This window comes from Serinus canaria, chromosome 1, assembly GCF_022539315.1.
Source record: "Serinus canaria isolate serCan28SL12 chromosome 1, serCan2020, whole genome shotgun sequence".
NCBI lineage: Eukaryota > Metazoa > Chordata > Aves > Passeriformes > Fringillidae > Serinus > Serinus canaria.
This window is the reverse complement of record NC_066313.1, coordinates 44,248,019-44,263,116: the sequence shown is the minus strand read 5'-3', so window position 1 is coordinate 44,263,116 and position 15,098 is coordinate 44,248,019. Positions and strand designations below refer to the sequence as shown.

At 34.7% G+C, this 15,098-nt stretch overlaps 1 protein-coding gene across 12 annotated transcripts in view; it reads right to left on the bottom strand.

The window, feature by feature from the left end:
* Positions 1–15,098, bottom strand: part of SGCG (sarcoglycan gamma) — a 105,515-nt gene that overhangs the window by 63,756 nt on the left and 26,661 nt on the right. For 5 of the 12 annotated variants that reach the window (XM_050980916.1, XM_050980919.1, XM_050980901.1 and 2 more), the window contains 2 exons: positions 11,632–11,720; positions 9,715–9,843 (listed from right to left, as the gene is read on the bottom strand). The gene's annotated coding sequence lies outside the window, so the exon portion shown is untranslated. Of the gene's footprint in view, positions 1–9,714; positions 9,899–11,631; positions 11,723–15,098 lie in introns of those variants that run through there. The other 7 variants (XM_050980914.1, XM_050980927.1, XM_030234903.2 and 4 more) reach the window with 3 other exon arrangements.

Genomic DNA, 15,098 nt, shown 5'->3' with positions numbered 1-15,098 from the left:
ATGAAAAGGTATATAGAGAAATTTCCTAGACCTCCTCAGTGGGGAACATTGCTGTTAACTCCTTTAGGATTTTATTTTTGATATCTTTGTTCAGGCACTCAAAATAAAAATCTTCAGTGTGTACCCAGTACTCAAATATATAGTATTGATATTCAAAACCAAATACAAATCAATTTAAAAAAACCTCTAGCCAACAAAGGAACTGAATAAATACTTCTGACTGCATTAACACACTCTTTGTAAAGTATCAGGTTAGACAGCTGCAGCATCAATCACGAAAAATATTATTCACTGTCTTTAATAATTTTTAATTTTTAATTATTCACTGTCTTTAATAATTTTTAACCACCAATGGTTAATGCTTGTTAGAGGTTATCCAACTCTGCACATCTTCTGCGTAGGAAGACATTCAAGTCTACTTTCTCTGGCTGTTTTGCTAAAATCCATGGAGGAAAAAAAAATCACTATCAAGACAGTGATTCACATATGTCTAGGTACATACAAAGTCATTCAGGAAGTACCACAAAGAAGAGTTTCTGTTTCTGTGGTCTAAACACTAATTTAACACCTACCAAAGCTGACTTGTGATACCTCAGAGCATCCCAGATGTTACCAAAAGCCACAAGACGTGAGGGACTGCTCCTCACTACCTCTGATCATGAAGCAGGTCACACATGGTACATGAACATATAGGACATCTTTTATGAACACAGCAATAATATTCTGAAGCCAATTCAGGATTTGTGCTGGGAGGCAACTGTTTCATCTGGGAAGAGTGCTGAGAAAGGGCAAACTCAAAGCCCAGTTTGTGCTCATCACTTAAATCAGCAGCAAAGATGAAACTAAAGTTAGTAGCAAAGTACAGAGGGAATAAAAAGAGACTAGGGTACAGGACCTGTGTGAGTTTGCTGTTGCTTTTAATTGTGTCAAAAAATCCTTTAAAAGCAGCAAAGAAACAGTGAAAGCTTAATTAATAATTTGTACTACAACCAGAAGAAGTAATGAGGCCAAATTCTGTACAGATTTGTATGTTTGGTCAAGCACCCACATCAACACAGTAATCTCATTACTTTTGCTCTATCCATGTGCCTTAGAAAAATGTCCTGAGCCAGATATAACACACATCAATACTTGGTAGCTTCAATTGTGTATTCTGACCCAGTATATATTATTCACATGACAACAGAATGTAACGTGACAGAGTTTTTCCTCTAATGAGGGCATTATCTCACAAGACACTTTCAGTAAACTTGAAAAAAATTTTAGTTACCCCTATGCCTTTATTTTATCATATTCAAAATTGACTGCAAAGTCAAAAAGATAGTGGGGGGACTGGGATGGGCAGCAACTTTGAGGTGAACAACAGTAAGCTGAATTCTGTCAGTTGAATTAAAAAAAAAAAAAAAAACAAAAAAAGAAGAAAATTCAACCAGAATAGATAGAAGCCATTTGTAGAGTAATACTTTACATAACTTTTACAAACAGATTAAATTTAAAGATAAAATTTCTTTTCTTGCAAGTGTGAAACATTTGATAAATAGGAGTACTTATTTAGCATGCTACTTATTTGGAAATAACATCTAAGAGCTCCCTTTAAGTCATCAATTCAAACTTTTATTATAGCAAGTCAGCAGTACTACTCTTAACCTAGGTGATTAAACAGAATTCCAGCTACTTTAGAGTGGCTTTCATGTCTCTGGGTGTCATGGACATTAGGAGAAGAAGTTTACTTGAGTATCTGACAAAATGGATACATCCCATGCTCTTTGTACTGCCATTTAAATTGTTGCTCTAAATCAGATTTCTTTGCTCTGTATTGTTATTATATGACTTGGATGCTCTTAATTACCTTTAATTTCTCCTTTATCATCAGTGTTCAGTTTCAAAAAAAAAGAGAGAACCACAAAGTTTTACTTTCACACACACTGAAGTTAAACTTTGCAGAGAGGATCTGGGAGCTAGTTTGCAGCAAATCAGTTTGAGTTGCTGCAAATAATAGGAAAATCTGTGTACAAAATTTCATTTCTTAAACACCATTAAAATGAAAACAAGAATTGTTTTGTGGCCTTCAATTTTCCTTCACTGGAGACAACACCAGAAATCTCAAAACCCTTGTAGGCATACATTTAAAAAAAATTTTGTTGTCATTTGTCATGCTTTTTCTGGTTATTTGTTGCACTTAGAAGTGTGACATAGTGACCAGAATTGCAAAGCTAACTCGGGAAGGAATGGGAAAATAATCTTCGTTGGGGTCATTAAAAACACATCAAAAGACCTGAAATTCCAAATAAATGTGAAGAAAATTAAAGTAATCCCTCTGATGGAGGCAAATCATGAAAGAATTTCTGGTGTCATAACCTTGCATGCATATTTACCAGACAAAGAATAAATTTAGATACTTTTAAAAAAAGCAGTTGCAATTTTTTCTGTTTAAAAATACTTAAAAAAAAAATTTTTATTTTCAATGTGTGTGATAGAAGAGCTTTCTTATCATACCACAATGATTACCAGCAGGAAGGCAAAAATGTATCTTATAGAAAGAGTGTTCCTAAAGCAAGTCCTGTTTTAGAGAGTTTTTAGCAAAAGCTCTTTAACACTATCCGCAATGTTGTTTGCAGGAAAAGTATTTCATGTTGTCAGAGCTGGGAAGAGGTGAGAGTGAAAGCAAATAGCTCTATTGAAGTATATAAAGACATACACATTGACATAACTTTTTCCTCTTCTTCCCTGTCTTGCTGCTGCTTTTATGAAAGCACTACTTCCAGGCCGAATGCTCTTACCTCTTGAGAAGTATACTTCCAGTTCATTTAGTAGACTTCAACACAATTACAAAATAACTCCCTTTTGTGATGCTTTCCTGTGTTGGTTGTGGACCTCAAAAAGCAGTTTATTTAGCCTTGGTAAATGATTTCACATAGTAAAATGATTTCACATGGGAGTTATACTGCTATTCTGTGAAGCCTTTTTTTTTTTTTTTTTTTTTTTTTTAGAAAATTGAAATAAAAATAGACAAAAGGAGGAATAGAACTAGATGTAAACTAGATGTAGAGGCTAGAGATGAAAATTAATCCTCAAGTCTTCCCTCCCTAGTTCAAGTGATTCATCACACACATACTTTAAAAAACACAATAGAATAATTTGGCCTCGCATCTGGAAAATAAAAACTGTACCTTTTTTGATAAGTCACATGTAGCTAAACTAAAGATTCAAAATTCATTTTTCAGTATCAAGGGAAGCAAAATGCTATCCTATGTATACTGTGTCTCATTACATACTTTAAACCTCTGCCCTTTTCTAAAGAATTTTAAATGTCAATGACTACAAAATGATGTGTTCCCGTTGCTTTGCAGTTTTGCTCATAACAACTTTATTATTCATTTTTATTTACACAAGGGAAAACCCATTAAACATGTATTATACACATAAGGACATAATCAAAAGACTTGTATTGCAGAAGCCTTTTTTGGTTATGTTGACTCCAACTGTTTAGGCAGCAACCATCTCTAAGTTTCTTCCTAAGCAACTGTGACAAAGCAATAATGCAATGCAAGAAACAGAAAATGAAGAACATAGAGAGCGTACAAATACTGTTTTTGATCAGTGTACCAGTTCCTGGATTAAAACCTAGAAGAAAGACATAGCTGATCTTCCAGTTAACTGTAATAACAAATGAAGCATCAGCAAAACCCAAATTACCTGTTAAGTACATAGGCATTCCAAGATAAACTAAAAGATCTCTTATTTGACATAACATATACAGTCCTCGTATTTCAAAGCAGACTTTTCCATACAAAGTATTTACTCCAAAATAGAAATCAGCAGGCATTACTAAAATCCTTAACTTTAGTTGAGAGATGATTTACTGATGTAAATCAAGTAGTAAAATCTGAAATGTAGGATTTATTTTTCTTCATTTGGACAATTTCTTCATTTTAAAGATTCTAATTTGAGTAACTGGAAAACAATTCCTATTTGGGTCAAATAACAAGCACATTACCTACTCCAGAAAGGATGTCTGAAGTGTCTAAAGTTATTCTTTAGGCAAACATAGGAAAAGACACTCACAGAGCACAAGTATAACTTGTCTTTTTAAACTTCAGTTAGACGTTTGTTCCTCAGATTTGGACAGTAGTGCTTGATCCATCCATCAGTTTTTGCAGATATTATCAGAGAACCAAGATCTGCAAATTAGGCTTCCCTAAACACAAATGCTGGAAAAATATGCAAGCTTCTGATGGCGAGATAAATATAAACTACGCTATATCTTAGTGCCTGCAGGTTCACCTAGTCCAGATTTGCAGTTATTTGGATTGTTCTCTACCAACTGGGTAATTAAACTCTGCCTAGGATAGATCTTGATTTCCTACTTGGCAGCTGGAGAACATTGTCACACATTTCTGGAAGTAATCACTTTTCAGAAAAGCTTTAGTTCAGCATAAGGACAACTGAGAGATTTTTGTCAGGCCCTGGTGTACATAAGCAGAGTGCCCTCAAAGCTTTAGAATCTATTATTCCAATTTAAAGAAAATTCTGGATAAATTCAGCTGAAATTTAAAATCATCTACCACAAGCTGGAGATCTCTTTTGGTAGGGGAAAATAGTCTTAATTTTTTTTTCTTTTTAGCTGTGAATCAACAAAATATGTGATCAGATATGTAAAAAAGTCTCCATATTTTAATTACAGTAAAATAAACACTGTGAATAGACACTTGAGGATAAGAGAAAAAGGTTAAGTAGTGAGTACACTCAAGAAACGAACACAAGATGTTTAAGTGGAGATTGTAAAATATGGGAGAATGAGGAAGTACCTAGGGATGCTGAAGAAAGTAAAAAAAGAAAAGAAGAAAAAGGTACCAAAAGATGGAATCTTTTGATAATGTAAAGGAATATAGATTAATTTTGCTCTCTGTTGCCTTTACCTTATTTTGCATTCCAACCATTTATATGCTTTGCTTACCAAACAATCCTAAATCAAAGCTTATTTTTACATATTTTTTGAATGCTAGCCTTGAATTTTTTCTTGAGTTAAAGCTACTTGTTACTGCGTGCCTTAGGATTTCTCATACAGGAAGACAGTCATATTAATGTTCTCAATTTAAATAGTATTTTAGATATTTTCAATATGACTAAATGTATACAGCTTTTTCTTCCATACATGTGACTAAAATCAGTTAAAACAAATCACCAAGTGTGAATCACAATACTATTAGTTCAGCAGATGTTTAACTAAAAGCAAAATCTAATAAAATCAGAATATATATTTAAAAAGTAAGTACTCTCAAAGATTGTGAAAATTGTTACTAACAGAATTTCAACAAAATATTCTATTCAGAAAGAATGGAGGATACTGAAATAAATACAGTGGTTTTACCAAATATAGCTTAGAAATGTTTTTTTTCTCTGTTATGACAATACATTAATAGTCTTACACAAATTTGTCAATATATGAACTGCATTTCTGATTTTGAAAGCACTATCTTCACACATGCATTGAACATAATTATCAAATGACTCATGCAATCATTCAAAAATGAAATAAACTATTTTGTAATGCAGTTCTGTGTTCAAGCAAGATAACAGTTTTCAGGAGACGTCATCGGTATTCTCATTAAGTGGGAAATACCTACCATAACAGAACGAAACTAGAAGTAGAATGTTACAGGGAAGATAATTTTGGGGCTAGAAAAAAAATCTTTTCTTATACTAAACAGAAGGGCTGAAAATAAGGCAAGTTTTTTGGTGTACAAGCTACATCAGGTCTGTTTGAGCATTTGAGACTAGAAAAATAGCCTGAAAAGTAGCATGGGCATCACAGCACTACCAGTTTTTTTCTTGGTCATGCTGCCCACCCTACAAAGGGTTTGGCTCCACCTCCATAAAATTCTATGCTACACTCATCCATACTACATAAACTTGGCTCTGAGTAGCCTCTAGGTAAACTTGGACCATTTCAGCCCTCAAATATGACTTTTTGTAGCACCAGAATATATGCTGGAAGTCTTGGGGTGTACTGCAAAGGAACAATGTGTATGAGGACACTGTCAGGTGAATGTGGAGGGAACAAACCTGACACTGCCTTCTAAGCCTCAACTGTGCTGGCTTTTGGGATTGTTCACCATGTTCACTTTCTTGTTTGGCATTCAGGCCAAACTCAAATCAGCCTCTTCTTCCTTCACATACTGAAATCTGTCTTAAAATTTTATTATCCCTACAGTGAAAGCCTTCACTCAGGAAGTCAATAACAGCAACCTTTTCTGCCAGGCGCACAAAAATCCTCCCGTGGCTTTTCAGCTCATAGGGAATGCTTATATTAAAGTAATACTAACTGTTAGTTTTTTGGCTTTAAGTTCTGAATCCAACTATTTCCTTTCTTGTATTTCCAAGTAAAAGTCAAATATTACAGTTAATTCTCATTGATTTACAGCAACTTTACGTGGCCTGAGAATATCGCTAGCTACCAATCTCACATATTTATTAAATTGTGATGCCCTCTTCGAAGAACTCTGAAGCACTGCTGATTGGACCAGCTAGTAATACAGCCAGGTGACTAAACAAAACCAATAGGTAATTAATAATAACAATAAAGTGAATAGTCATGAAAATCTGAACAAATTCTGACAATCCTAGAAAGAAATGGGCTGCAATGGACCTCGGGAGATTATCTGTTCCAGTTCAAAGCTGGACTGGAAGAGGCCTTTGGAAGGAGTAAAGTGTTGCTAATGTAGCCTGATCTGTGGTTAGGGTTCATTACAACAGCTTTGCTCTACTGACTCAGCTTAATTTCAGAGCATTTATTTTTTAAGTAACTCTTCCATTTTATTCTGTTTTCAGCAGTCTGGAGTCACCAGGACATGTTTTTTATTTAATTATTACTGCCTCTCACTCAAAATCCTTTTCCTCAAAATTGAGGAAATTAGGTGCAGTGGAACTTGGCAGACACGTCTACTTCCATCAGGAGCCTGCATTCTCTCAGAAAGGTCTAACAGCTTGGAAATTCAAGATAGGAACTACATGAAACTTTAACTATAACAGGCTGTTGTACTCTACACAGTCAGCCTTTTCTGAAAGCCACTAGTATCCACAACTAATAAAGCAAGGATGCAAAAAGTCTGTATAAAATTTAGTATCTGGCACTTGGAATGCTGGGGAAAGGTAAGGTGAAGCAAAGGTACTGTAATTTCTCAGAGCACTGACAGCAAAGCAAATAAAAGGGGAGGAACTGAAGAAGTTTAACAGTCATTACTACAAGATGATTCCATCCCTACACCCCTTTACTAACAGTACATATATACCTGGTTCTTACAGGCAACCTTCAGGATATACATATCCACATCAAACATACACCTTATTGAAAAGCATGTGTTTTATGGCTGCCACCAGCATTATCCAACACTTCAGTACATACCACACTCCATTAAAAAAATATTTATGTATTTTAGTTTATAGTTCTCTTCACAGTCTTATACAGACTTTATCCACCACAGAAACATAACCAACCATGGCATGAAATGCAGCAGCTGTATAACAGTTTTTGGCAGATATACAGAAAGGTTTAATGAGAAGACTGGCCCAGGTAGCCAAAGCTAAGATGAATTAAATAGTGAGAATACTATTACCCAAGGTGAAAATTTGACCAGGATATTAAATTAACCCGATATCCAAATTGCCATGATGCTTTTAGCCTGGTTTAATAAATAAAAAAGCAATGAAAACCTATGTCCATGTCTAAACCATCTGTCTCCCATTCATTTTCTCTACCTCCTTCAATAGCTTTTGAGTTTCTTGGCCAATTTCAACAAAATTCAACAGACAAGCAGATGCCTCAAATACTACTTTCCTGCAAACTGTCTGAAAATGAGATAACAGAGAAAATAAGAACCCCTATTTATGTCTTTACTGAGGGACTGCAATGGGCATGAAGACCTTATAAAATATCAGAAAACTGATGAGAGAAAAAGACCTTGTAAATGTCTCTGTTACAAAAAACCTTCAGTCACTGCTTGTTAAACATGTAAGAGAATCAACTCTGAGAAATAAGTCCACAGGAAATCCAGCTTACTTAATTCCAAGTCATGAAAATAATTAAAAACAGTAAGAGGTTAGGACCTGGGATTTGTATTTCACGTACAAGGCATTACTTTCCACAGGAAGGAAAAAATTCTCATGAGGCTATTCAAGCAAGAAGATCTTTGTACACATAACTTTATCTGCCTTATGATTATGAAAAAACCTCAAAATACAACATGCTTTAAACCACCGAGTTTTCAAGAAGGAAAGAGCTGCAGGATGTTAGAAAAAGCATGAAGGTTTGGAAAAGAGATTTTAAGTAGTTCCCTCTAATGCTGGGCTTAATTTAGACTCTTTTATTTTTAATTTAACACCATGCACTTGTTGCTATCCGTTGGTGGTATTCTAGGAGCATTTTTTCTTCATTACATAGTAGAAAGGAGGGGTGTATCTAACAAAACATTTGTTTGAAGATAAACAGAAATCCATCTCAGCCAAAGTGGCATCATTTGTGACTATCACAAACAAAACTTCCAAAATCTTCAATCATGGCAAACTTCCAGAACTTCATGGTAAAAAGTTCCTACAGTTCACTCAAATGGACTACTCACTTGGAAGTGGCTGCGCATACCAAAATTCATCTCTCCAAACACAGACAACATCAGTCACACTTACCTAGGTCCTGTCCACAGAAAATGGAGATAGACACTTGTAGGACATGATTCACATCCTCCTCAAGTAGAAGGAGAGTTCAGACAGATACAGTAAAAACACCCATACCTCAGTAAAAGGAGCCTAGCTGACTGGTGTTGATGCACTAAAATCCCATTCCTACACTTTGGCAATATCCTGTTTTAGGAACTTATGTGCTCAATCAGATTCATGATTAAGTATGCAGTGCAAGCACCTGTTGGTGGCAAGACACCAAGTATCATCCAGTAAATCATTTGATAATGAGTGAGTAATCCACTGATAACTAGTTGGTAATTTTCTTTCAGTAAGAAAAATTATCCACAAGAAAATGTATTTGAATTCAAAGAAATTATAAACTTGCAAAATGAGTTCTATACACAGATAATTATATGCCCTATATTAATTTAAGTATGCTTCACAGAAGTTAGAAATAATTTGGTAACCATTCTTCAGGTGGGAGGAATTTTATTACACAATCAAGCCAAAAAGAAGTGTTCAGCAGAACCATGGATCCATTCTTGACTAAATTTAACTTTTGGTATGTGATAAATAAACTGAGAGAAATCTACAGCTACAAGCGTCAGAGGCTTACTACTGCAAATCAGATATTTATGTAAGGACAGTCCTGTACTTTTACAGTAACATGATACCACAAAAGATTTAAAAGTTACTAAACTTAAAATTTCTAATTTAGCTTCTTAATATTGAAAAAGTGCAGGTTTAAACTATGTAACTTTTAATTGTAAAAACAAGTATAAATAAACTATCTGAATAGAAAATAGTAATTGTAGTTAAAAATGAACACATAATTTAGGCCCTAAAATAAATCATATAAGCATCAAATGGTCCTTAAATAAGGACAAAACCAGTCTGAAATACTGCACAGAAACTTAGACAGAGGAGAAGCTCAATACAGCCATTGAACAAGTAAAGAATAAACAAAAAGAATTCATTTGCTAACATGCCAATGTTTTAAAACAGATATAAAAATAAATTTTAAAAATTGTTACTTACCTTAGAGATTTGAAACAATGTGGACTTGTGAAAAAACTACAAGCGGTCTCTTTCCAAGAGAGAATTGTCTAACTTTTCCACTACTTTCAGATCTGGAGTGGAAGATATTTTAGGTCTGGCCAAATATCACTGGAAGAAAATTCGTTCACATGTTTGGCTACGTTTTGCATTCCATCCTGTTGCTCTGGCACACAGACACAGCTAATTATAATCTGTGACATAAGCGGTTAATTCTCCTGCTAAAACAGTTGTGTACTGACTCCAGAAATGAACTTATCGTAAGACATAACCAATCCATAATGTGCACTGAAATCACTCAACCTGTCATGTAACGCCAACTTCTTTATTAAAATCTGAGAATGTGAGTACTCCATAGAACCTGCACGTAAAAATCATTATCAGAGCTGGCTGCTAACAGCACTCAATGCAAAATTAGAATCAAAAAAGACTTCTGCTTTCTTTTATGAAACTGTTTGTAACATCCCAAATAAATTTTAAGAGTTCATTTTGTGAAAACTTCTCATTTTAATGTTAACATTATTCTAGCTATAATATATACTGTCTGGCATATAAAAAGACTCTTTAAAAAAGTAAGACAGGCATTGTAATATACCTATAATAGCACATATAAATATTATACAAGAACTATACTAACAATTACCGATCTTTCCAAGAAGTTAAAGCCTATCTTGGTATCTAAAACACAGATGCATATATATGCATAGACATACACATAAATACTAGGAGCTATATAAAAAAAAGTTGCTTATATTACATATTTTCAGATTTCCAACATTATATGAGTTATAAGACATCCTATTTTTCTTTTTTCCCCAGTATCATTAAAGCTTTGAGTTCTCAAATGCAGAAGAAGAATTCTGGTCTGGCACTGCTTACATTACACTACCTAAACAAACATTGACCAGCAGACTTCTTGTTCAACCTTAGATATGTTAGAATCTGTGCCAGTAGCTTTCCACAATTTAGAAAGCATTAGAATATACATAAGTAAGATTTACAGAGTAAAAGGTTTGTGCTATGTGAAGCATTGCAATCATCACCCACGTTCAGACAGTCTCATTTCTCAAAGCACTACGTTTCCTTTTTCTCAGCCCTGTGCTCACACTGTCATCACACTTTAAAAGACAAAGCTCCTATCACACATTTAACAGCTGCAGATCATAAATTTAGGACTGACACAAATCCAGCTGATCACAGGCTTACAAGAAACTTTTTTCCCTTCATTAGTTCTTTATCAGACTCTGTTTACATATACAAATGGTGTTCTTTTCTTTGCAAAGAAATTAATTCACTGGTATCTGCCAAAAATGACAAATATTTCCAATAAAATATTAATCAATACTTTTAAAACAGATTTTGTATTTAATCTCAGGGTTGTATAAAAGAAAGTGTGAGGAAACATTTGTATGTTGTGTTAATACCAAAGCTTTTCTTTAATTGAAATTCCTTTTAAGTAGTAGAGGAAGAAACCTATAAATGATGGGAGAGTTTTGAAAGGTTCATTATTTAGTCATTCTTTAGGTAATTGGGTATTCATGTCTAAGGATTTTCTGCAAAATCTTTTGCCCATTCTTGGAGAAAATTAGAGGATCAGATAAAACTGGGTACATGACCCTCAAAACTCCAATGCTTTTAACTGCATTTATAGCATGTTTTCTTTTGACATATTTGTAATTATTTGATTTCTAAACATATAAAAAAGATTGACTATCATAGTGCCTAGCTACTGAAAGATTAGATCCTATCACCCAGTAGCTCTCTTTATGACAGAAATTTGTTCTTTTTTCCATATATGATTTCTCTTCACTAGTCTAGATGTTTCCTTTGTCCTGCTCTTCCACATAACTAATTTCTGCAAAGCTAAAAGTTGAAAAAACGAAAAGAACAAATAAATACCTCAGTTAGTAACTTCTGAAGTTCTCATGAAGTAGGACTGAAGCAAGAGCAACTGTCAGTGAGTTCTGTACCATCTGAAGGCAGCTGTCCTATTTAAATGCATAGAAGAGAAAGAGAAATCAAAATTTTGCTTGAGTATGGAGAAAAAATAAGATACATTCATGAGCTGCCCTCCTGACAACATCTTACAAGCGTGATAGGCCAAAATTCACTCAGCTTAAAACTGTGACACAAACAAATGAAACACTGCACACCCAAGAGCTGTTTGGACTGCAAATGTTCATGATAGCAGAGTTTACAGTAAATGCAAAATAAACATTAGTCAAAAATCTATGTGCAAAATAATAAAAAAAATTTTTTGAACTATAAGATTGCAATCCATTAGTATGATGAACAACAAATTCAGTTATGGGGTTACATTGCATTTGTACAAAATCTAAATCTTGCTCCCCCTCCCCCCTAATTTTCTGCATAGTTCAAGAATGCTTAAGAATGATTCTTCACTCCAAAACTGAAAACTTCCTCTTCAATTGGATTTTGAAAGTCAATGGCTGATGACTTTGTCCTGGAAAAGAAACTAAAATATTTATCCTCCACACTGTCAAAGTCTACGCATACCAGCACCTGACTAACTAGAAGCACTTGCAAACTCATCTCAGGAGAAAAACCCAACAGAAGTGATGGTTTCAATATTCTGTTACTTTAACTGACTTTTTCCCTCTTTTTTTTTTTTTTCCCTAACAAACATTTGATGTACGACTGTAAGATTTCGAGAACATCTGCTTATTTCTCAAAGTACAAAACAACACAGTAGTGGAGAAGACACTATCAGGAATCAGTTTAAGTAATTCATCCAACTAGAAAGGACATAGAAGACATTTGGTCCTGTCAGATATTTTTCAAGTCTGTGAGATGTTTAAAGACTGTGATAAGCAGTGGAAAGCAAAGGGTATTTAAGGGTGATAAGGATTTTGTAAGCAAAGGGTATTCAGGAAACAAGACTATTCTAGCCTGTGTAGGAAATGGAATTTATCTGAAATACTGTGATTATGTGGAAAACACTAAAAATAACTGAAATTACGTTGTACAGATGTGTAACTCCAGATGATAGCAGAGATCTTTTCAACCTAAAAGATTCTATGAAACAGGAGTTTTGAGATATGAAATCTTAAAAGATACCTTGGTAAAGGTTCAGAAAGGTCAAGTACTATAGCAAAAGCAAATTTAAAGATAAAATGGCAGAAACCCTGGGGAAAAAAGTACGAATGCAAAACCACAAATTAACCAAATTCTAAAACAGCTAAAGTGGGGGATAACTCTAATAATGCCCAGAAAATATTAAAAAGTAATTATTTACCAGAAATCTCTGGACTACCAATAACAGAGGAGAAATGCCCAAGTATTCTCTATTCTTGTTCTTGGGCATTTTAGTTACTCATGAGCTTGAATAGTGATGCCACAGAAAAAGGACCTTTTCAAAAACTATTTCTTCTTGTTCTCCTGACTTCCCACTACGTTAGAAACTCCACTGCAATGGTACCAAGCAAGATACCAAGCAAGAAGTGTTGGATAGAATTTCTAGTGTTTCCCTCCAAGGCATTTTGAATTGGCTATGTTTAATGTGCTTTTTAAACGTTTAAGGGATAAGACAGCTGTTCATTTACTGACAGATTGAACTCCTTGCCTCCTCCTAAGGACAGGGCTATGGTGAATATTTAAAATGGGATGTAATCTTCTAAACCTGAGCAAAAAGAGTGAGCCAAAAGAGCCTTATATCTTTCCCATATAAAGAGAGAGAAACACTTGAAAGTTACTCTTACATCAGTTAAATCTACAAAATGCAATTGTTTTAAAGAGTTACAAAGTGGAGAATACTTCAATAGGAACCTTTTAAAATATAAACATGTGACCCAAAGATATAAGGCTTTAAGGGAGATCTGCTTAGCCCATTCCATTGAATTTACAGGGAGGTTCAAAACAGCTTTGAAACTTGGAATATCTACGTTTCATTAGAGAATGAACAACAATAAACTAAAAGATAAAAACCTGGAAAGTAGTATGCAAGACAATATGAAAATTAAAGAACTTTTAAGTATCCAACTGCCCTGTGTGTCAGTGCACAGCAGGTCTGGTTTCTAGGGACCTTTTTCATCTGTGAGTACCAACAGCTGGCTGTGGGTCTGTTGTCTGATCGCCCCAACAGTGTTTCAATCGCTGCTTCAGCTGTTGGGTTTCTGTTCCTTGCTGCCACACCTCTTTTCTCAATCCCATTTTTTAATGTGTTCTGTCACCTTTCCTCCCCAGTACACTCAGCAGGTTCAGAAGAAAAATCTTTTTTGTTCATTGTTCACCAGCTCTACTCAATTTCTTTTCAAATTCACGTAGACACAAAATTGATTTAAACAGAACTGTTTCAAACTGTCAGAGGGCTAGTTAAGGTTTTTTTGCAGGGAGAAGGATGTGTTAAATGGTATCTTCTAATTGGATTGCATCTTCACACACTCTGATTAAAAATGATTTAATTTCTGTGAGTATAATTCTGCATGAACCTTTAAAGAGATTACATAGTGAAGCAACAAGTAAAAAGATGCATGTGTACTCTGTGCTCACCATTGTACTCTGTGCAAAGATGAGCCTGCCAGCTGCCCTGGAATTCAGGTAAGTAGGGATAAATTTATCTTTTAAGAGCAAACAAGAAAGCTCACATTTGTAGACCCTTCCAAAGAGCCAGCTGAAAAGATTAATTTGGAGTCTACAGCTTATGCAGACTGGAAGACACAATTAAGTGACCTTGCTATAGCACAACCTTAAAAGCAGAAAAAGTTGACTAACTAAGTAAACCCAGGAGGAAAAACCCCACCAAACACTAAATGTCCAAGCAGATTTGTAATGATTTTGTCCCGTTGCATTTTTGGTATAATTCAAGCATTCTCCTAAGCATGAAGTGCAAATACTGTTAGCTTGAGGAAGTTAATTGTTAGCTTTTTCTCAGGAAGGAAACCAGAAATGTTTTTTCTTTGGTATACTTACCAAAGCATACAGAAACATATACTTTGGTTCACATGAAACTCACAAATATTCTGGACAGGAGGGTGGAGCAAAGCACTTTTTAATAGGTATGTTATTTTGTGCACTGGGATTTTTATTTTAGGATATGATTCATTGTGCACCTACTCACAGCTCCATCAGCAAGCACTCTGTGACAGACAGAATAGTATATTTACAATTCTATTCCATACAGTATGTCAAATCACTTCTACAACAGACGTCAACAGCACTGACAAGCAACAGAGAACCACATTTCATGTTCTCTGGTCATAACATTTCCTCTTACATCATCTGGTCTTTACTTAAAACAAAACCAAAACCCCAAATGCTCTAAATGTCCAGAGCAGGATGGTCTAGTCTGCCTTGGGATATCTGAATTCTGAGGCATTCAAGTGAAACACATGGCTATCACTCAGTAC